The sequence below is a fragment of the Drosophila miranda genome (assembly GCF_003369915.1).
Source record: "Drosophila miranda strain MSH22 chromosome Y unlocalized genomic scaffold, D.miranda_PacBio2.1 Contig_Y2_pilon, whole genome shotgun sequence".
NCBI lineage: Eukaryota > Metazoa > Arthropoda > Insecta > Diptera > Drosophilidae > Drosophila > Drosophila miranda.
The window spans coordinates 25,533,416-25,556,198 of NW_022881614.1; the positions used below are offsets into that span (position 1 = coordinate 25,533,416).

The following is a 22,783-nucleotide window of genomic DNA, read 5'->3' on the forward strand; positions in this document are numbered from 1 at the left end:
AAAACTTTTGCACGACTAACAACAACAGCGAAAGTCATAAAGTGCAACAACAAAGGGGGAGAGCAACAACAATGGGAAATAGAAGCTAAAGCTGGGAAGGGAGGGCACGGCAAGGAACGAAACAACAAAAAGGCACAACAGGACAGGAGGGGAGAGCAGAGGAGAGGAGGAGCAATGAGTGCATAAAGAGCTGATGTTTTTCGTTATTAAAATGACCGCACTTCGCTGGAATTTTCCACAGCCTTGCATAAAAGGGGGGAGGAGGCAGGAGCCATAGAAGAATTTTCGTAAAATACTTTACGGCATTTACTATCAATATTGAAAGGCAACAGACAGCAGAAGGATGCGAAGGAGCTGCTTGCAGCAGAAGGAGCTTACAAGTTTTTTTCCGATTTAAACTGCTACCTCACCGGGTCATGCATATTTATGAGCCCAAGGGGGTGGGGGTGGGAAGTGGGGGAGGGGCGAAGTTTGTAATCCCAGGAATTTGTTGCATCCTTATGTATGTATGATGACAGCAGGCTGATGGCCTGGAAATTATCCGGATTACCCAATTTATTTACAATTTACTCAACTCTCAACGAGCCCATGGACACAGTACTGCTTTTAGACAATTAAAATCAAGCATGCAATAACCTCTGGCGGGAAAGAATAAAATAGTGGTATTCCTTATAAGGAAACGAAATCCATTCACTCAAAATTGATGTGTATAGATGAAGAATTTCGGAGCAACGAAAGCCGCTTGTTCAGCATCAACTCTGCTCCTTCGGTCACTGGGAATGCTCTGACGACGACGTCCTGAGACTCCAGCTCCCGCAGGGATGCACGCTTGTCGGTTTCGCTGACGATCTCGCCCTGGTCGTGGTAGCCAAAGAGCTCCGAGATGTCGAGGCGACGGCCAACGAGGCAATCCGGATCGTATCCAACTGGATGGAAAACGCGGGATTGGACCTGGCTGGCCACAAAACGGAGGCTGTACTCATCACGAGTCGGAAGAAGGGGGAGTACGCGACGTTTCGCGTGGGTAATACGACTATTAAGTCGCAGGAGTCAATCCGGTACCTAGGTGTGATGCTGGATAACCGATTGAACTACCGGGCCCACATCGAGTACGTGAGTCAAAAAGCCTTCCGGATGCAGGCAGCACTCGCAAGGATGCTCCCCAATATTGGTGGACCCATACTCCTGGCGAGAGTAGTGGCCTCGATCCTACTGTACGCTGCGCCGGTGTGGTCTTCAACCCTATCCGGCAACATGAGTCTAAGAAGAAAGATGTCAGTGCCATATCGGCTCTGCGCTCTTCGAGTAGTGTCGGGATATAGGACGGTGTCGGATAACGTAGCCCTGGTCCTCGCGGCCATGATACCGGTGGATATACTAGCGCTCGAGATGACGCATGTATATGAAGCGCGCGCAGGGATGCGAACTAATGCATCGCTAGAGACCATCCGTGCGTCGGAAAGGCGGGCGTCGATAGAAAAATGGCAGGCAAGATGGGACACGGCCACAAATGGACGGTGGACCCATAGACTAATCCCGGACATTGAGTCATGGATAGGGCGGAGAAGCGGAGAGATGAACTACCACCTCACCCAATTCCTGACGGGTCACGGAGGATACAGGATGTATCTACATAGGTTCAAACACGAGGATTCTCCCGAGTGTCCTGAGTGTTCGAATGAGAGCGAGGATCCGGAGCATGTGATCTACCACTGCACGAGGTACCGCTCAAGTGCAGAGTATTTCCCACGACCAGAGGAGCTAATGGCGTTCATGACGGAGTCCGACGAGAACTGGCAGCGCGTTAGAAACACCCTAATAGCCATCCAGAGCGATCTGAGAAGATGCGAAAGGGAGCGACGCGTAGAGGAGAATGCCTAACGTAGGCACCCCATCCCCGCGAAGTAATACTTTGCGGTGATCCCGCGGGGAATGAGGTGTGCAGCTGTGCGTGGTGGTGAGTTTAGCTGGGAAGCCCCGAAGGGGTAGTCCAGTTCGTTGACTGGTACGGGCCGGTCGCGTCTCTTAGAGATTCTCACCCGCCGTGGCGTATCCATGGAAAAAAAAAAAAAACACACACACACACACACATATAAGTGTGAACAAGTGCGGACGCGTTTCCTTGGTGCTCCCGGGCGGGCAGCCTATAGCTGCGACATCTGCAGGGGAACGAAACCAGATGGGTAACTACAACAACACTGGAGTCCGTACATACCCAGGAGAATGCCTAAGCATAGGAGTTGCCACATCCACGAGCTCCGGAGGCCCTTGATGCAGAACGATGACCAAGGCCAGGGGTGAGGGGTGAGAAATTTCCCCTCTGAGAGTGCCCTCTGCGCTCCCACTATCCGTGCCTTCTTCTTTCTTGTTGCATTTACAATTGCTGTAACTTAGGGTCGCTCTCCCGGCTCCACTCTCCCTGCAAATGCACTTGTCATGCCAGCTGATCTAGATATCAGCTGCTTAACAGAGTTAGGCAGCGGAGAAACCCGAAAGGTACCACAGGGAAGCTCCGGTAGAGGGCGAAAGCCCGATCGCCCGCAGCAACCTGACCAACAGATGGCGCCAGCAGACACTACGGTGCAGGGCAAGGCCCGTGCCAAAGTCTCAAAGGCTCCCTACACCTAGCGGAACACACGGAACAATAGGGGTCAAAGGTCATGGAGCAGGCCAACAGACACCCCCACCGTCTAGGCGGCGCACCCCAAAACGGGGCCCGCACTAGAAAGAAGGAAAGAAACCACTTCCCTTCTTGACCACCGATGGACGCCCCAAAGGGCCTACAATCCAACCAAACCCAAGCAGCGTCTGACCCACAGTGGGCGGCTGCTTGGTCTGCGTCTGTATCACAGTGATCGGCAGTTAAATAACCTGGCAGAAGGTATAAAATGCAAACAACCTGGCAGTAGGTATAAAATGCGCATGAAATGGAAAGAAATGTACTCGAAAAACATAACTACTCCAGGTGGAAGCCCACAAGGTGGAAATCCACCCGCGCGGAGCAATCCCGCGGAAGGGGCACGGATTCTGGAGGCCCCAAGAAGCATTTCCCCAACTTTGCTACGCCGGTGGCACACTTGGCCGGCGAAGCAAGTATGACTACAAGCATCGAAGCAACGGCTTTCCAAAAAGCCTCGAAAGTGGCAAGAACACCGCCACAGCAGCCAGCAGCCCCAGCCCTGCACATGAAACAGAGCAAAATACACGGCGTTGCCAGCGGGCCGTCACAGGATGGCAACAGAGATTCCGACACCCCAAAGAGGGAGCGTGACCCCCTACCCCATCGAGTAGCGGAAGGAAAACGCCGCCCAAGAGAAGCAGGACCAGCGTGCAGGACATCGATGAGATTGGCGCAATTCTGGACGATCTTTTGTACCAGATGAACGAGAAGGGACAGAGGTCCATTAACATGGCCATCAAAAAGATGATGGCGCGCATGAAGGAGCTGCAGCTGGAGGTAAGGTCCCAGCTGAAGGCGCCAGCGGAAGGAAAGGTAGCGATGGGTGAATGTCAATGCCACTGCCACACCGCAGAACCTACCCCCAGGCTAGTTAACCCCCACCCAGGCGATGCGAAGACCACATCGACAAAGGAGACGCAGACGACGCCAGGAGTTCGCAGGAAGGGGACAACACCCAGTATGAAGGAGGAAAGCGCAAGCCGTAAGCCCCGGACAGCGCAAAACAACGGTGCCAACCGGCAAGATGCGACAAAGAAGCCGACGACCAGCACGCAAAACACTGACCCCGCGCAGAAGTGGAACGAGGTCAGAGGGCGACGGGCGAAGCGCAAGCCGACAGCCCGGCCGGACGCGGTACTGGTGAAGTGCACCGAGGGAAAGTCATATGCCGACATCCTGAAGGTGGTGAAGGCAGCGCCAACGCTCCAGGCCCTGAAGAGCAAGGTCCAGGCCATAAGGAAGACTGCCTCGGGCGAGCTGCTCCTCAGGATGCAACAACCATCTGACCCTGCCACACAGGAACTGCAGAAGGCAATACAGGCAGCGATAGGAGAGATGGCAGCTGTAAAGGCCATTCAGGAGACAGTCGCGGTCGAAGTGCTCGACATAGACGAGCTCACGACAGGCGATGAGGTATTGGAAGCAATTACAGCAGCGACCGACCTGGACTTGACACAAGCAACAAAGCCGACGATGCGGAAAGCGATGGTGCCACGCAGGTGGCTACACTAAACCTCCAGCCCTCCCTTGCACAGAAGCTCCTGGAGCTTGGCAAGGTGCGAATCGGCTGGGTGGTGTGCCGCATGCGAAGACGGATCGCGCCAACACGCTGCTTCAAGTGTATGGCCTACGGCCACACGGCAGCGAGATGCAGAAGCCAACGTACAGTGGCGAAGGATACCTGCTTCAGGTGTGGCGGAGAGGGGCATGTACAAAACAAATGCACCAACCCCCTAAAGTGCCTACTGTGCGTGGGCAACAACGGAGACGCTCGCTCAACAGCCCACTCGGTCCTCAGCCGCAGCTGTCCCGAGTATAAGAAAGCCCTTTCCCAGCTGCTAGATGGTTAAGCTACTCCAGCTGAACCTCAACCACTGCCAAGCTGCCCAGGACTTGCTAACGCAAACGGTGCTGGAGCAGCAGATCGATGTAGCGCTCCTCAGTGAGCCCTATAAGGAAAGAAGCGAAGCGATCTGGCACCAAAGCACAGACGGCGGTGCGGCAATCTGGAGCTGTGGCCCCCAACCAGGCCAGCTCACACATAGAGCGGCTAGGGTGGGTTATGCGAGAGCCAAACATAATGGCACGTACCTATACAGCTGCTACATAGCCCCCCGATTCACACAGAGCGAATACGAGGCGGTCATCAGGGACAAAGCCAACGACGCCAAGGACAGATCCCCGGTCATAATAGCGGGCGATTTCAACGCCTGGGCTACGACCTGGGGCAGTGCCAGGAACACGCCCCGAGGGACATCGCTATTGGAGGAATTCGCGAGCCTGAACGTCCGTCTCCTGAACGCAGGAAGCACCCCGACATACAGCAAAGCAGGCCGAGTGTCTATCACAGACCTCACCTTTGCAAGCCCGGAGATCGCTCGCCACGCAAAGTGGCAAGTCCTGAGCACGTACACGCACAGCGACCACCTGGCTGTGATGACCGACACAGCCGCCATCGGGAATGCAACAAGGGGGCAACGAGCGCAATTGACTGGCTACAAAGAAGCAACGCTGGATACAGACGCGCTTCTAACAGCAGCAGAGAACCTAGCTGCCTCCGGGGACGCCGAAACAAGCGCGAGATCCATCTCCAGGACCGTCGTAGCGGCATGTGATGCAGCTATGCAGCGAAGGAAGCTAGGAGGAAGTAGACACCGCCCAGTACCATGGTGGAACGAGCACATCGCCCAAGCAAGGAGGGAGTGCTGCGCAACGCGACGCGCGTACCAGCGATCTAGAGATACACCACAGTTTGGGATCAAAGGGGCGGCATTCAAGGCAAATCGGAGAGCCCTTAGAGACGCCATTAGAAGCAGCAAGGCCAAATGCTTCCAGCAGCTCTGTGAGGCGGCAGATGCAGAACCCTTCGGAGGGGCGTACAAGCTGGTCATGGGAAAGCTCTGTAGATGCAACGCAGCAGTGGGAAAAATAACATCATGGCTCACAGCGAACGGACTGTCCCTAGCGGAGAAGAAAACGGAGGCTGTGCTCATAAGTAGCAGGAAGGTGGTCGAACAGGCGTGCGTGATGGTTGGCAGCACTGCCATCAGGACCAAGCCCGCCCTAAAATATTTAGGGGTAGTACTCGACCAGCGACTTACATTCAAGGCGCACCTGGAGTACGCAAGCGCGAAGGCAGCCACAGCAACAGCGGCCATCAGTAGGATGATGGCCAACACTGGAGGGCCAAGACAACGCAGCAGACAGCTCATCGCCGGAGTTGTCACCTCCATAATCCTATATGGATCGGTTGTGTGGGCACCAGCAATGAGGGTGCCGCCATACAGCAGGGACAGCAGAGGCGCATACAGACGCTGCGCCCTCAGGGTTGCATGCTGCTTCCGGACGGTGTCAGAGGACGCCGCACTTGTGGTGGCAGGCATGGTCCCGCTGGACCTCCTGGCGGACGAGCGGCAGAGCGGCATGGCAGTCGGTAGCGAACGCCGCGAGGGCACTATAGCACGCTGGCAACGGCGATGGGATCAAGCCGAGAATGGAAGATGGACGAGACGGCTAATCCCCCAGCTGAGACCATGGATGCAGCGGAAGAGAGGCCAGATTGACCACTACCTCGGACAACTGCTAACGGGGCATGGCTGCTTCAAGAAATACCTATACCGCTTCAAGCACGCCGATGACCCGCACTGCAGCTACTGCGGGCCAGGAGTAGATGAAGACGCGGAGCAAGTCTTCTTTTCCTGTCCCCGCTTTCGTCGGGAACGAGAGATGCTAGGAGAGGCGAGCCCAGGAGTAAGCGCAGACACCCTCACCGAGCGGATGGTAGCCGACGAGCAGACGTGGCACGCGGCTGCCAATATGGCAGCAAGCGTCATAAGGGAGCTGCGTAGGCTGGAGCGATGCCGAACCAACTAGAGCCATAGAAGACACCAAGCTCCGCACCGCGAAGTAATGCCTAGCGGCAGTCCCGCGGGAGCGGACCTACCCTCAACATTCCCATTCCAACAACCCATAACCCCCCCCCCCCCCCCCCAACCCACTATTGTTAATATTGTTTTCCCCATAAAAAAAAAAAAAACACACACATATACATACTCACGCAAACATTAAGAGCGACAGAGAGAGGAGCACGAGTACAGGCAGCCATTGTTGATTTAATGGCCGACCAGCTGTGGCCCAATGTACAACAATGCGGCCCCATGAAGGGGATAGGCGGATGGCTGACGGAAGAGGCCACTGGCAGGGAATGGACATAGGTTGCGCAGCGTAGCCTATCAGCGAACCCCGTCTCAGCGTCCAGCCCCTTCTCTTTTGACGGTTCCCACTCTTCTGGAAAACTTTCTAAAACTTTCTCTTCTACTTCATTATGCAAAACTTCGTAATGAGAATCATTTCAAATTGAAGCTCCACTAAAACCGATTAAAAACGAGGGGGAACGTTGTGAGTTGCTGCGGACACCGCAACTCTACATTTATACCCGATACTTAGTCAGTATGGCTCTCCTCCGGCAGACGCCGCTAATATTAAACGACACGACAAAGAGTGCGTGCGAGAGAGACAGAAAATCAGTCTGAGCGTCTTGGCTACAAAAATGATACGATCTGATCCAGATTCAGCAATCTGATAGATATGGTCATTATCTATGATTCTGCGTTTTTAGTTTTCTCGAATATTGTGGATGCAACAGATTTTCGTCCTTTGTGGGGGCGGAAGGGGGTGAGGCGAAATTCTGAGATATAAGTTTTATAGTGAGATCTAACAGAAGTGCGGATACCAAATTTGGTTACTCTAGCCTTAATAGTCTCTGAGATTTGTGGATGCCCCACATTTTCGTCCTTTGCAGGGTCGGTAGGGGGTGTGGCGAAATTTGGACACGGAACGGTCAAGGTCCGATATCACAGGAGTGTGGATACCAAATTTGTTTGCTCTGGCTCTTATAGGTTCTGAGATCCTTGAACTCATATTTTGCAATTGGCAAAACCGACCATGAAACCTGTGTGTTAGAGAGAGACAGAGCGAGAAAGAATGAAATTGTTTTCTTGATTCTGGCTATAATAATTATACGATCTGGTTGAGATTTTACACTCTAGAACATATAGTCATCCTCTACGATTCTGCGTTTTTGGTTTTATCGTATCTTTAAAATTGTGGATGCCACAGGTTTTCGTCTTTTGTGGGGGCGGAAGTGGGCGGGGCGAAGTTTTGAAATATTTTTGTAGCAGTGACATATCACAGAAGTCTGGATCCAAAACATCGTTGCTCTAGCTCTTATAGTCATTGAGCACTAGGCGGTGAAGGGGACGGACAGACGGACAGACGGACAGACGGACAGACAGACAGACAGACAGGGCTCAATCGACTCGGCTATTGATGCTGATCAAGAATATATATACTTTATGGGGTCGGAAACGATTCCTTCTGGACGTTACACACATCCACTTTTACCACAAATCTAATATACCCCAATACTCATTTTGAGTTTCGGGTATAATTAAGCTGTGAATATTCCATTTAAAAACAAGAGAAAGCTGAGATAATTTCTGTAGAAGAGGGGACTTATAGATTGAGTTGGCATTGTTTTATCTCTCGGAAGTGCAGAGCAGTCTAAGAGCCCGCTGAAGGGCGTCTGCTGAATTTTGAATTCCCTCCAACATACTCGTAAGTATCATCATCAGTATTTATTCAGGCAGGCCCTAATATATTGTTTCATGCAACTGGTCCTGCAGCCCGGAGAGACCCACAAACAAACCCACAGTCACACACGTGGAGCATATTGAATGCAGTTGGAATGTCAGTAAGGAGGACATGAAATATTCATATCCGGTCTGGGGATAACTGAAATTGCAACAGGAATTTCAATACAGAGCAGAGCAGAGAACAGCATGAACATGGACATGGGCCTTGGACGGGTGCAGAGGAATGGCAAAGTGCACATGGCCGCAGAATGAAACATTCATGAGTCCAGGTCAGCGCATTTCTCTCGTCCTCTCCTTTGGTTTTGGCTTTGGCCATCACTCTCTCTCCCTCACTCTCTATCATGGGCCAAAGTATTCCTTTTCAAGTTGTCATTAACTTTGCTGTGGACCTGAAAATGACGGACAGCCGGGGGATGCCATTGTAGCCGAAACAACAAGTTGCATGAGAGGCTTTTCCAATCCCGCCTGCTGGTCTGTCTCTTCTCTGTAGGACATTGCACACACCAAATAAAAAGTGAGAAGGAGTAGGAGGAGCAAAAAGCTTAAACAAAGACCTGGCATAATGGAGTATGCATTATGGCTAATGGCCCACGCCTACCACTACACGGACGACACACAGAGGCACTCATACATATGTGTAGATAGCTGAGCATGGCCTTTGTGGCTGTGATTCTTTGTGGCAGGTTGTAAGAGGCGCGGCCACAATGTCTAATAAGCCACGAAGGGGGCCCGGCCCGGCCCGGCCCGACCCGAGTTCCTAAATGCTTAGACAATGAAAACGGACTGGCCTAACAATGATGTCAGCCGCAGGCAAGAACGGGTCGGATGGGGGCCTGATCTGTTGCAGCAAGAGGAGATGTGGCTGTACCACTTGACCCATGACAGTTTAGGCCAAGCGACAATCAGCGTACAAATGTATTCAGATGGATGTGTGTCTCCGTCGCTGCCTCTGGGCCACCAATCCTTTCACCCTTACATGGCTTAAGCATGTACTGCCTTGATTAGGGAATACACATACATACATATGTATACACTCCGCCGAAGGGAGAGGTGTACAAGGGCTGCACAGCCCAGGGAAAATATTATTCAAAGCAAAGGCGCTGGCTTGAAGGCAATAGAAATCTGGCCGGTCCACGGCTTTCCACGCGGCAACAACAACAGGAACGTCAACTTCTGGGGCCAAAGTGCACTTCAGCTAAACACCAACAGCTACACAGCTATAGCTATAGTTACTGTTACAACAACTGCAACATTTACAGCATCTGCGAGTGGAGCAACCAGAACAAGCGGCAAACGGCAAACGACAAACGGAACCGACAACACTTTAAATGTTACAGCTTAACCTCGAGGGGCAATTCAAACAATGTACTCTCGCACACACACTCATACGAGCGTGTCAACGTGTCATAACGCCTGTCAACAATTCAAGCTGGGGCAAAAAAGAATGCAACTGCATCGGCAACGCAACGCAACGGCAACGGCAACGGCAACGCCAATGGAAACAACAACAGGCCAAGAACATGTCGCAGGCAGCACTCAAAATTTCAAATGCATGCATACAAATGTGTGCGATAGACACCCTGCATTAGCAGGGTATAACATTCTTTGAGGAAAAAGAGCAGCTTTGCATTGTTTGCTGGAGAATCATTGTCCCTTTGGCTCATGTTCAGCGGCTACGATACGATGCGAACAGCTAATGATCGATAAATCGGCATGCATTTGGATTGTATCTACTGTTGAGAGTTGCGAGGCAAACAAGCCCCCCGCCAGTCAGAACTGTGAACAGTCCCTTGGAGGTATCAAATATTCGTTTAGTCCGACAGTTCCCTTACGTATTTATGCAGAGTGTCAGCGCAAGAAGTGTAGATGTGTTGTGTAGAAGCGTAAAAATTTGACAGGCGACACGGATACTGGGGGCGAGAGATAGAAAGAGTGGGCACGCACACACACCCACACACGACAGGCAAAGGCACAGACACAGACACAGACACTGACACAGACACATGGCCGCGTTGACGTGGCTGGCAGGCCGCACGGGACAGGCGTGGCTGGGGGGCGGAGTGCCGGGAAGACATAGGGCGTAGGCAAATTGTTAGTCACATGGCAGTGCTAGTACTTCCCCAAACCTCCCTTGTCATTTCACCTTGATGCTCGTTGGATTCGTTGCCGTTTTGTTGTCAAAATCATAAACAGGCACCAGGCCGAGGCCTGGCCACACCGCCCCCACAACCCACTCGTAGGCACATGCCTTTCGTCTCTCTCTCTGTCTCTCTCTCCCTCTCAGTCTCTGTTGCCGCCTGCTCGTTGAGATTCAGTTGCAGTGGCAGCCATTTAGCATTGTTTTGCACATAGTCGATCTGCTCTGCACGCATTTGCCAGCTGCATTGCTTTGCATAACAAGTGTAATCCTGCAGCTCAGGAGCTCTACCGCTGCACCCCTCCACTCAGTGGGTCTTCTCCACAATTATGCAACAATTTTCAATGTGCAATTGGCAGGCAAAAGGGAAAACGGGAAAAGCAACGTTTTCACCAGCGGAAATCTAATGCAAATAAAGCGGAAATTGTTTGCCCAACCAACACCAAGGCACCTCTACTCTTGCTGGTCCTCTCTTGGCACTTGTGAGCCGTCAAATTAGTGTGTATGTGGGAGAGTAGAAGAAGAAAGAAAGAAATACAAATGAAATGGGGAATCCCGAGCAGGAGCGAGCCGGAGCGTCTTGTCAGCACTTCCACTCGGGACAATTACAGTTCGTGCATAATTCTGGGAATACTCCCCAAGGTCTACTCGAATGAGACAAAGTGTTTCAGCACGCAACTAAAGACAGCTAAACAGAGAGTCGGAGTGTGCAGGTCCTTATGGAGTGTTTTTTGCCGAGATTTGGGACAATTTTCCATGGACTTGGATCTGATTTGATGGCAATTACCAACTTCAGTGTTTTGCTTTGTTTTGTTTTCTTTGAACGTTTAAACTTCTACACATTCAAGCCGCTTCCTTATCGGGGCAAATATTTACGCATCTTATGTCCTTTTCAAACACACACACACACAGGTACGCTCGAACAGATGCCTGATTACGCTTTGAAGGTAATGCAATAATGCAGAAATTATGTTTTGTGCCCCATTATCAAAGGCAATCGATCAACTCGAGCAGCAGGCAGGCAGTAGATTGAAGAGGTTGGCGGGGTGGCTGGTTTGGCGGGGTGACGGGGTGTCAGAGGGGCAGACCTGCCGGGCGCCCATCAATTTAATCATATTTAAACAGCGTCTCGTGTATTTATCACTCATTATTTATGCATATATCAATCCATCCATACGGCCACAAGGCCCCCATTATCGGGCAAACAACGGCGAAAATTCGGGAAAAAACCGCGCCCAGAAAAAAATATGGTAGAGTGAAGGGTGGGGTGTGGGGGGTATCAAAAGGGATATTCAGGGACGCACATATTTGTTTGGCTAACACACGCTCGCACACACTCACAAGAGAAAGGGCCGGCGCCTGTCGTTATTCCATACAATTTTATCAAAATTAATTTGTCAAACGTTCACCGGCGCTTTGCATGTGTATAGGAGGTGTATTGTGTATGTGTGGGGTATTCTCTCTATCACTTCCCCTTACCCTCTCTAATGACAACAATAAGTTGAATGAATTTAATGAAATGAGATGTAAACATGTGGACAACTGCGGACAGGCGGCAACAAAAAGAAGCCCTGGGCTAGTAGGGGGCTGGGGAGGTGTTGGGCCCACCGGTGGGGACCCTGGGCATTGTCTATATTCCCTTTCGTTCACTCCATCTTTCACCACTCTAGATCCCCTTCTGTATTCAGTACTTGCTTGTTTTCGAACTCGTAATGAAATTCTTGAGTAAAAAATTCATTTTGCAACTTTTACTCAAACAATGCTCATTGAATAATTTACGCTCAGCGCCGGCAGAAATGAGATACCCAAATGAAATAGAAGGAAATGGGATTGGGATGGGGATGGGGACTGGGAATGTGGTTGGGGATGCACTACTGCAGTGCTCCACTTAGTGCGTGCTCCATTCCCCTGGCACTTGACGTGCTGAGAGAACCCCGAGCCAGAGGCAGAGTCAAAGCGAGAGTCCGGGTCGACGCAGCGCATAATTGCATTAGCCCCGTGTTGGATGATGGGGCTCCCGTTAGCAGGCCCCGACCTTTGGGCCACCCTTTGGGGGCTAATTTAATTGTTTTGTGTATTTAGCCTGGACATTGCATTCAAGTATCACAAAGGGACACCGAACGTTCTGTTACCTCTTTTTCCTTAATGGGCCAATCAATGCACCTCTCACTCTGGCCGTCTCGACTTGCACAAAGTTCCTGCCTCATTTGCCATTTGACAGGCTCAAAATGCAAATTGCGGGCAATTAACATACAAGCGATTCAGGCACGAACCAACTGGAAGGCGATTGTGAGCCGCAACCAGCAGCAGCAGCAGACATCTTAGCCGGGCTAATTGTGCTGCCAACAAATTGAGCTCGGTCCCCGTCCAAGTCCCGGTCCCGGTCCCGGTCCCTGGCACCGACTAATGTGTCACCATTTGAGCTCCAGCTTTATAGACGATTCTTTTCGGAGAAGTGGAAAACGCTACTGAGAAATCGATGGATTGGTTGAATTTGTTTATTGTAATTTTAATCCATTTATATTTAATTCATTTATATATGAAGCTAAAACAAGGAAATCCACGCTGTTACATTAAACCATTTGGAGGGGAGCTCTCTTTGGATGGCAGACAGCACTTCTCAGTTCCTTAGTTCTGGAAACCATTTGCCCGAAGGCGGACAGTTTATGACAGTTTTCGGCTTTGTTTGTGTCTGACTTGGTCTGGCTGGGTGGTGTTGCTGGGCATGATGTAATCGGAGGCAGCAACTTGCAGTAGCACCGGCAGCACTAACAGCACCAAAAGTACCAGCAACAGCCGTCAACTGCTTACAAAATAATTGATTTTGTACACATCCTTGACACAAATAAACAGTCGCCCTGATCCGACCTGCAATGCTACGGCCGGGGGCTGTGGAACCGTCCCTGCAGTAGTTTAACCAACATAAGGGCGGTCGGGCCAACTGCACACAAACATATGCACATAGGTGTGCGTGTTCCATAGAACTTCGTATTAAATTCAACAAAGGCAGAGGTTGTTTTAATTGAATTGAAGGGGATTGAAACTGAAATTGGAGCTAGCTAAGAGTTGAATGAAACCAATACAAATTTGTTTGCTATTTTCTGTTTTCTGAGTTGCAATTTCCACTCCCATCCTACACTCCAGAGCTACAAAAAAAAAAAAGGCAGAGCAAAAGCAGTGGATCATAAAGCGGAGCGCAATAAAAGGTAGCAAAATGCTCGACATGGAGATTACTCTGGACAAAGAGGCGATTACGCGACATGGAGAAAGCAATGCTTTGAATTGTACCAAAGCACAACTATCTTACAACCAGTGTATCGTGAAGTGAGATCTTTCCACTTTCCAGCGATCTGATGAACATGGCTTTTCCTTCACACTCTCCTGCTACTCCACTGGCTAACTGAGCCACAATTCGAATCGCACTTGGCAAGCACTCGTGGCAGGTCCTGAGTGCCACAGCAGCCATGCCTCACTATGCATTGCAGCCACGCAGCAGGGACCGGGACAGACTCCCTCCGTCGTAAGCCCTTTAAGGCCCTGGCCCAGCACTCGACACGAGTGGGGGACAGGACAGGCTGGCACTGCTGCTGCCGCCGCCTCTGCAGTGGCATCAACACATCAACAGGCCACAGCCTGAATGCTGCCACTTGCCATTCGCCTCATCATAAATTCTGCACTGGCTCTTGCAAAGCACTCTGAGGCAGGACATTCTCGAAAGGGAGTAAAGGGGGCAGTCGAACGGGGGAGTGATGGCAGGGAAAGGGCTTTGTCCACTCCTGACATGGAAATTGGAGAAATGTTTGCTAATTTGCAGCTCTAAACCAGCCGGAATTGCCCCGGGGTCAAGGCCAAATTTAAATTGTTTGAGAAAATCGCTGCTGTCACTCGCTGGTGAACAGGTCTTTGCGATGTACTTTGATCCAGATCAGACCTTTGCTCTTTGCTTTCCCATGCTTCATACTCTGTTAGAGGCTATGACACTGTTGAGAGAAAATCAGTCAAGGGGAAAAGACAGCAGCGGAGATGAAGGCGCTGAATCTGGCGGACCTGTCTATTAAAGAGCTCCTCTCGTATCTACTTGCAATGGAAATGAACCTATAGTTGAATAAACAGTATTTTGTTATTTAAAAAAAATATTTACCTTCAAAAGGCGGGCGGCCAAATAATCCCACGCTACTCACGGGTAGCCTGGTAACTTAAACCCTAAAAAAAAAAAAAAAAAAAAAAAAAAAAATATTTCTTCAAGATGAAATTCTTTCCGTAAAAGCGGACTGTTCGGAGCAGAACCCAGCCGATTAGCTGCTTGCCAAATAGCACCTAATTCTTGGCCCTCAGCCGCTTATTTTGTTTGTTACTTATGTCTATGTCACTCATTTGTTTGTTAAAGCTCTGCGCTTGCTTGCCCTGCTAAACGCTCTCTGCCAGCTCGCTCTTCGCTATCTCCGCTTTACGTCTGCCTACCGACGTCGGCCGAGCGAAGCTGCGCTTAGCGATCGGAGCGGCAATGTAAAGGGCAGGCAAGCCTCACTTGCAATTTGGATGTCACGCATTAAAGAACATATCGTAATTTTATTTCTGCGCCGAGTTTTATTTAATTCGAAATAATTAGTCGGCCGATTGGGGATAAAAAACATTATCTCCACATAAAATTTGGTGACCCCGACGTGATCTCTGAGTTGCAGTGTCAATTAATAATCATTCGCGATCGACATTCGTTAGCCCTAGCAAATTTTCGGCGGTTAAGCACAATTCGGTGCTAAAACACACTTACATACACCTACATACACGCATTGCTGGCTATTAATTTCTCTGTCGCGACAATTCGGTCAGTGCAGTGCGGTAGGCAGTGCAGCGAACTCACTAATACACACAAGCGGAGTACAAAGCGGAATCGGACAGCTCGCACAGCCGCACAGCTAAAGGCATTAGCTGTAATCCCTTTGCTTTCGGTTCCCACGTTTATACGTATACAGGGTGTCTTTTTCGGTCGTGCTGAGTGACTCTTTTAAAACCTCAACATGGCAGCACCTGAGCATACCAATGTCGCGAACGCAGCAATGCCGAGTGTTGTAGATTTCTACAAGCACAAGGCCGAGTCCATCGCGCGCCAACTAAAGGCCATGGATCGCTTTCTCACCAAGGAAGAGCTTGCCGAGTTAGATGAGGCAGAACTTCAAGCTCGCTTAGAGCAGATCGAGCGAATGAATGCGGATTTCGATGCCGCTCAAACGAGCCTTGAAAGGCTGGATTTCCTGCAGTTAGCCCATGATGCCCGGCTGGACTTTTCGAATGTTTATGTCAAGGTTAGGTCCAGGCTGTCGCGGGAGTTGATGGCTGCTCGCACGGTAAATGTTGCCAATTCAACGGCTCGGCATACTCTCGAGGGGAATTCGTCGTTGTTCGCCGTTCTCGAATGCCCGAGTTGCAGCTTCCGCGATTCGGTGGGAGCTACATGGATTGGCCAGAATTCCACGCGATGTTTTCGACAATGGTGCACAAAGACCATCGTATACCAATCATCGAAAAATTCCAATATCTTCCAATGTCTAGATGGTGCTGCGCTGGATACGATTCGTTCCTTGGAACTTTCTGAGGAGAATTACGACAAGGCGTTGAATTTACTAGTGTTGCGATTCGATAATAAACTAATAAACTCAGCGATAAAATCTATTCGCACTTGCATGCACTTCAGACCTTGGCGACCCCGCAGGAGATTTCCGATGGGTTGCTGATTTTCATCGTAGGCACGAAATTGGACCACAAGACCAAGGAGAAATGGGCTCAATGGTCAAGCATGGCCTCATTCTTGGAAGCAAGATGTCGGATGCTGGAAAATTTGGGATTGGCTATGGTAACAATTCCTAGCCAGCAGGTGGGAGAAAGTAAACATAACACCCTAATCCCCTCCATTAACGATCATAATAGCTCAACATGCAAGTATTGCAAATCCTCCGATCACTACATATCCCGATGCCAGGCATTTATAGATCTCCCTGTTTTTTCTCGATACAAGGAGGTGAAGAAGCGCCATTTATGTCTAAACTGCCTCAACAAAGGCCATTCATTGCAACGCTGCAAGTCAGGGGCATGTAGAAATTGCCAAGCCAAGCATCACACACTGCTCCACATGCAGTCGGGCGCCGACGCTGAGTTGCCGTCGCCGAGCACGGAATCGACCCAGCATGATCCTGCAAGTGCCCTAGTAGCAAGCAAATATATTAGCCCTCCCCCCTCGAGTCAAAAATCTCTGCCTAGCCAAAACGTGCTGCTAGCTACTGCAATCGTATATGTCAGGGGCCGTTTTGGATCACTTATTCCATGTCGTGCCATTTTAGATTCCGCTTCTCAGGTTAACTTTATAACATCGAGACTCGCCAATCAGCTGCAGTTAGATCCTCACCCGTCTCACGTTCAAATCGCCGGTATTGGAGAGTCAATTCTACCATCCAGCAAGGCTGTGGACATCGTCCTGCAATCTCAAGACGAAAGCTATCGCGGTTTCCTCTCTGCAATTATCACTGCCTCAATCACAGGAATGCAGCCTAACTTCGGCCTAGACGCAAAGGATTGGCCAATGCCAAATAATCTAAAACTGGCTGATCCTAATTTCGCCAAGCCCCAGCGTGTCGATCTGTTGATAGGTGCTGGTTTGTTCTTCGAATTAATGTGCGTTGGACAGATTCGACTGTCAGACCAATTGCCAACATTGCAGAAGACGAAACTTGGCTGGATAGTGTCAGGAAGTATTAAAAACTCTGAGAAAGCCCGTGCAGCGCTAGCAGCCGTTGTAGATCCCCCTGTCATCTCCGCTTGCGAGACTAATTTGTGCGATATTGTAAGGCGGTTTTGGGAAGTCGATGGAGATTATTCGCCCTCATCAATTTCGGAGGAAGATGTTCATTGCAAACAGCATTTCGTCACAAACTGCATTCGCCTAGAGTCCGGAGCTTACTCCGTGCGTTTGACAACCAAATTCAGTCTAGAGGAATTAGGAGAATCGTATCAGCAAGCGCTACGTAGATTTCTCAATTTGGAGAGGAAGCTAGCAAAAAATGCACAGCTTAAGGCAAAATATATGGAGTTTCTTCAGGAATATCGTGATTTAGGACACATGTCGCCAGCTTCGCGGCAGTCAGACCTCCCGCAGTACTTCTTGCCACACCATTGCGTCCACAAGCAGGATAGTACAACCACCAAATTACGCGTAGTGTTCGATGGATCTGCCAAAACAGCGTCTGGAGTATCACTGAATGATGCGCTTATGGCTGGACCCACCATCCAACCTAAAATTCTGATAACTCTGCTTCGTTTCCGCTTTTTATACCCGATACTCAAAATGAGTATTGGGGTATATTAGATTTGTGGTAAAAGTGGATGTGTGTAACGTCCAGAAGGAATCGTTTCCGACCCCATAAAGTATATATATTCTTGATCAGCATCAACAGCCGAGTCGATTGAGCCATGTCTGTCTGTCCGTCTGTCCGTCTGTCCGTCCGTCCGTCTGTCCGTCTGTCCGTCCGTCCGTCTGTCCGTCCCCTTCAGCGCCTAGTGCTCAAAGACTATAAAAGCTAGAGCAACGATGTTTTGGATCTAGACTTCTGTGATATGTCACTGCTACAAAAATATTTCAAAACTTCGCCCCGCCCACTTCCGCCCCCACAAAGGACGATAAAACCAAAAACGCAGAATCGTAGAAGATGACTATATCTTCTAGAGGGCAAATTCTGAACCAGATCGTATAATTATTATAGCCAGAATCAAGAAAACAATTTCATTCTTTCTCGCTCTGTCTCTCTCTAACACACAGGTTTCATGGTCGGTTTTGCCAATTGCAAAATATGAGTTCAAGGATCTCAGAACCTATAAGAGCCAGAGCAACCAAATTTGGTATCCACACTCCTATGATATCGGACCTTGACCGTTTCGTGTCCAAATTTCGCCACACCCCCTTCCGCCCCCGCAAAGGACGAAAATCTAGGGCATCCACAATATTGCAGATTCGAGAAAACTAAAAACGCAGAATCATAGATAATGACCATATCTATCAGACTGCTGAATCTGGATCAGATCGGATCATTTTTATACCCAAAAGGAACAAATCAATTTGCACTGGCTACGCAGCGCCCGACGTCACGCTCAGACTGATTTTCTGTCTCTCTCGCACGCACTCTTTGTCGTGTCGTTTAATATTAGCGGCGTCCGCCGGAGGAGAGCCATACTGACTAAGTATCGGGTATAACTGTAGAGTTGCGGTGTCCGCAGCAACTCACAACGTTCCCCCTCGTTTAAAGTCGCCTTGTGTGGCGATATCTGCAAAATGTACCGCTGTGTACGCGTTTCCCATCCCGATACGCACGTGCAGTGCATCCTATGGCGCAATGACCCGAAGGAGGAGATTCAGGTGTTCAAGTTGGAGACTGTTACTTACGGAACCAAACCTGCCGCAAATGATGAAGAGTTGCGTTTTCCGCTTGGCGCTGATGTTGTTCGAAGAGATTTCTATGTCGATGATCTCATATCTTGAGGGGACAGCATTGATTCTGTCATCAAGATTCGTCAGCAGGTAAAGGAGCTACTTTCGAAAGGATGTTTTCCCATACGTAAATGGTGTTCCAATGAACCCGCTGCTTTGGAAGGCGTATCGGAGGCGGATCGCGAAAAGTTCCTTACCTTTCATGACGGGACTGAAGTAACCAAGGCGCTTGGTCTAGTTTGGGATGCCACCACGAACAATCTTCTGTTTAGCTTCGCTCACGTCGGAACCGCTGCAGGCCCAATATCGAAGCGTTCGGTCCTGTCTACACTAGCAAGGTTCTACGATCCTCTAGGGCTCATCTCTCCCATCATCACAAAAGCTAAAATATTTATGCAGTCGCTATGGAACGAAAGCCTAAAGTTGAATTGGGACGAAAGCCTGCCCCAGGATCTACATACGACTTGGATTGAGCTGACTTCGCAGTTGTCGATGGTTAAAAACTTTAAGTTTCCACGTTACGTGCTTCGGCAGCAAGCCAGATTAGAAATGCACGCGTTTTGTGATGCGAGCCAAGCAGCATATGGCGCCTGTGTATACATGCGTTCGGAAGCTCTTGGCATTGTGCAAAGTCATCTCTTATGCTCTAAATCCAGAGTCGCGCCCTTGAAAAGTATGACTATCCCCAAGCTTGAGCTGTCCGCTGCCCTCGTATTAGCCGAACTAGTGTCCACCATAGTTAAGGGATTATCAGCTCCATGCCAAATACATTGCTGGTCGGATTCGTCCATAGCCCTTGCCTGGATTCGAGAATCACCATTGAATTTTAATATATTTGTTTCTAATCGAGTTCAGCGGATTCAGGAGCTCACCGCTGGAATGACTTGGCATCACGTGCCCACAAAGTTGAATCCTGCCGACATCATATCACGTGGATCCACCCCCGCTGAACTAATGGATAGCAGCCTTTGGATTTCTGGACCACCATTCTTGCGTCTTGAGAGCTCAGAGTGGCCTGCAGGCTTGCAATTGCCGACCGATGTACCAGAACGTCATCATGCAGCATTGGTTGTTTCAAACGAAAGGGATGTATCGTACGATTGCAAATTTCAAAACTCATTCGGATCCATGCAGCGCGTCTTTGCTTACATATATCGATTCTACATTCTCAAGGACAAAGGCATAGCGCGGTCGAAGGGTCAACTTACCGTAATCGACATCAAAAATGGTACGCATTTGCTCATAAGGGCAATACAGCAGCAATAATTTTCGGAAGAGATAAGGGCCCTCGCCAGCAAACAGGCCCTACCCCCAAAAAGCACGATGGCCTCACTGAATCCATTTATGGATAGCTTTGGATTGCTGCGTGTTGGAGGCCGCCTCCAAAATGCCGAATTGGACTACGACGCGAAGCACCCGATCCTGCTTCCTAAGGGACATCCTGTCACTGTCTCTATTATTATCTTCTTTCACGAAAGGTTTCTCCACGCAGGAGCTCAAGGATTGCTCGGACTGCTTCGGCAAAAATTCTGGCCTATTGGTGGACGCAAATATGTTGCGGGAATCATTCGCAAATGTGTTAGATGCTTTCGTTTGAAGCCAGTTCTGAGGGAACATATCATGGGAAACTTGCCTGCGGATCGCGTAAGGACTAATCCAGCATTCCACACAACGGGCGTTGATTTTTGCGGACCCTTTTATCACAAGTCGGAAGTCAGAAGCAGGCCTCCTATCAAATGTTACATCGCTGTCTTCGTATGCTTTAGCACCAAAGCAACTCATTTGGAAGTCGTTCGGGATCTATCTACAGAATCCTTTCTGGCAGCATTAAGGCGTTTTATAAGTCTACGTCCCAAACCTCGAATCATCTGGTCAGACAACGCTACAAATTTTGTAGGAGCAAAAAATGAGCTTTTGGAGCTTCGGCAAATGTTCCTCAGCGATCCTCATACGTCGGCTGTGTCACATCTCTGCGTTTCTAGAGGAATCGACTGGAAATTCATACCCCCTCGCTCACCTCATTTTGGGGGTTTGTGGGAGGCGGCTGTTAAAGCAGCTAAATATCATTTTCATCGCATCGTCGGGACCGATGATCTAGATGTGCTCACGCCAAACCACTTTCTCAATGGAGCCCCGAAAGCTGTATTCGACGAGCCAGATGTGGCGCATCTCCGGGTCAACCTACTTAGTCGATGGCAGCGGCTGTGTCAAATGAAGCAGGCGTTTTGGAGAAAATGGAGCACGGCGTATCTTTCGATTCTTCAGGAGCGGAGCAAGTGGCGGTCATCGTCTCCAAACATCAAGCTAGGAGCGCTCGTCATGATCAAGGAGGAAACGCTGCCACCATTAAGGTGGCCGCTTGGCCGCATTGAGAGCGTTATCCCAGGAAAGGATGGAACCATCAGAGTAGCCGTCATCCGCACTCAAAAAGGCCTTTTCAAGAGGGCCGTTGGAAAAATAGCTGTTCTGCCCCTTCAGGATTGATCTGTTGAAAGCCTTTGCCTTCCAAAGGGGGGTGAATGTTCGGAGCAGAACCCAGCCGACTAGCTGCTTGCCAAATAGCACCTAATTCTTGGCCCTCAGCCGCTTATTTTGTTTGTTACTTATGTCTATGTCACTCATTTTTTTGTTAAAGCTCTGCGCTTGCTTGCAGTGCTAAACGCTCTCTGCCAGCTCGCTCTTCGCTTTCACCGCTTTACGTCTGCCTACCGACGTCGGCCGAGCGAAGCTGCGCTTAGCGATCGGAGCGGCAATGTAAAGGGCAGGCAAGCCTCACTTGCAATTTGGATGTCACGCATTAAAGAACATATCGTAATTTTATTTCTGCGCCGAGTTTTATTTAATTCGAAATAATTAGTCGGCCGATTGGGGATAAAAAACATTATCTCCACACGGACTTTAAAAGGAAAAAATATACCCCACAAAAACTTGATTTCTAATGTAAAGAGGAGGAGAGCTCCTCCAGTCTGCTGCATAGTTCGTGGAAAGCCATCAAATAGATGCGATAAGTTGAATTATTTTTCACTTTGCCCAACCACGTGCCCAGGCAAGTTCTGGCGGCTGTTCTACTTAAATGCCTTCAAATGGTCTGATTGACTTAATTATTTAATTGCCGGCAGGCTGGCAGAATGACAGACACTTGGCTAGGAAAAGAACTTTCTCTCCTGCCACCTGATGACGGGAAAATCAATAGTCCCAAGTAATTGGAATTCGAGGTTGGGGCTAATTGTTTGTCAGTCGGGGAGCAGAGCAACAAATAAAACCTCATCCGATTGCGGCATCTCCTGAGAAGAAAAAACACAAAAAAAGAAACGAAAGTTTGGCCAATTTCAATTCAATTAAATTTGCATTTGGGCAAATGGCAGTTGCAAGAATACATTAATAAATATTAAATTGAGTGTGGAGCGAAGTGAAGTGGAGACTGGTGGAAGTGGAACAGCAGCGGAATTGCATTCCATAGGTGAGTGGTAAGCAAGGATTTTTGGCAGACAACCAAAAAGGAATAAGACCAAAAAGAAAAGAGAATCAATTTGAAAGGGCCCGATGGATGGTCTCTATCACTCTATATCCTTCTTCTCTCTCTCTCTCTCTACCTCTCTGTCTCACTCTGCCACAATCGCAAAGGCATTTTCGTTGATTTGCAGCTCGTTTTTGCCAGCTGCCAGCACAGGCAATGATGACGACGATGATGATGAAAATGTCGTGGAATCTGAAGTGGTCCTAGCTGGGGGCCCCGCAATTGTCATAAGGAAAATAACGAAGAAAAACCGAAAATCACTTGTTCCTTTGCCAGTTTGAGTGGCAAGCCAACAAGATAAAAGTGCCTGGCTCGATGGCGA

At 49.5% G+C, this 22,783-nt stretch overlaps 1 protein-coding gene across 3 annotated transcripts in view; it reads right to left on the reverse strand.

Annotated features, from left to right (window-relative positions):
- The window catches only part of LOC108160796, an 85,538-nt gene that overhangs the window by 57,005 nt on the left and 5,750 nt on the right, over positions 1-22,783 (reverse strand). The gene's annotated exons all lie outside the window — the stretch shown is intronic.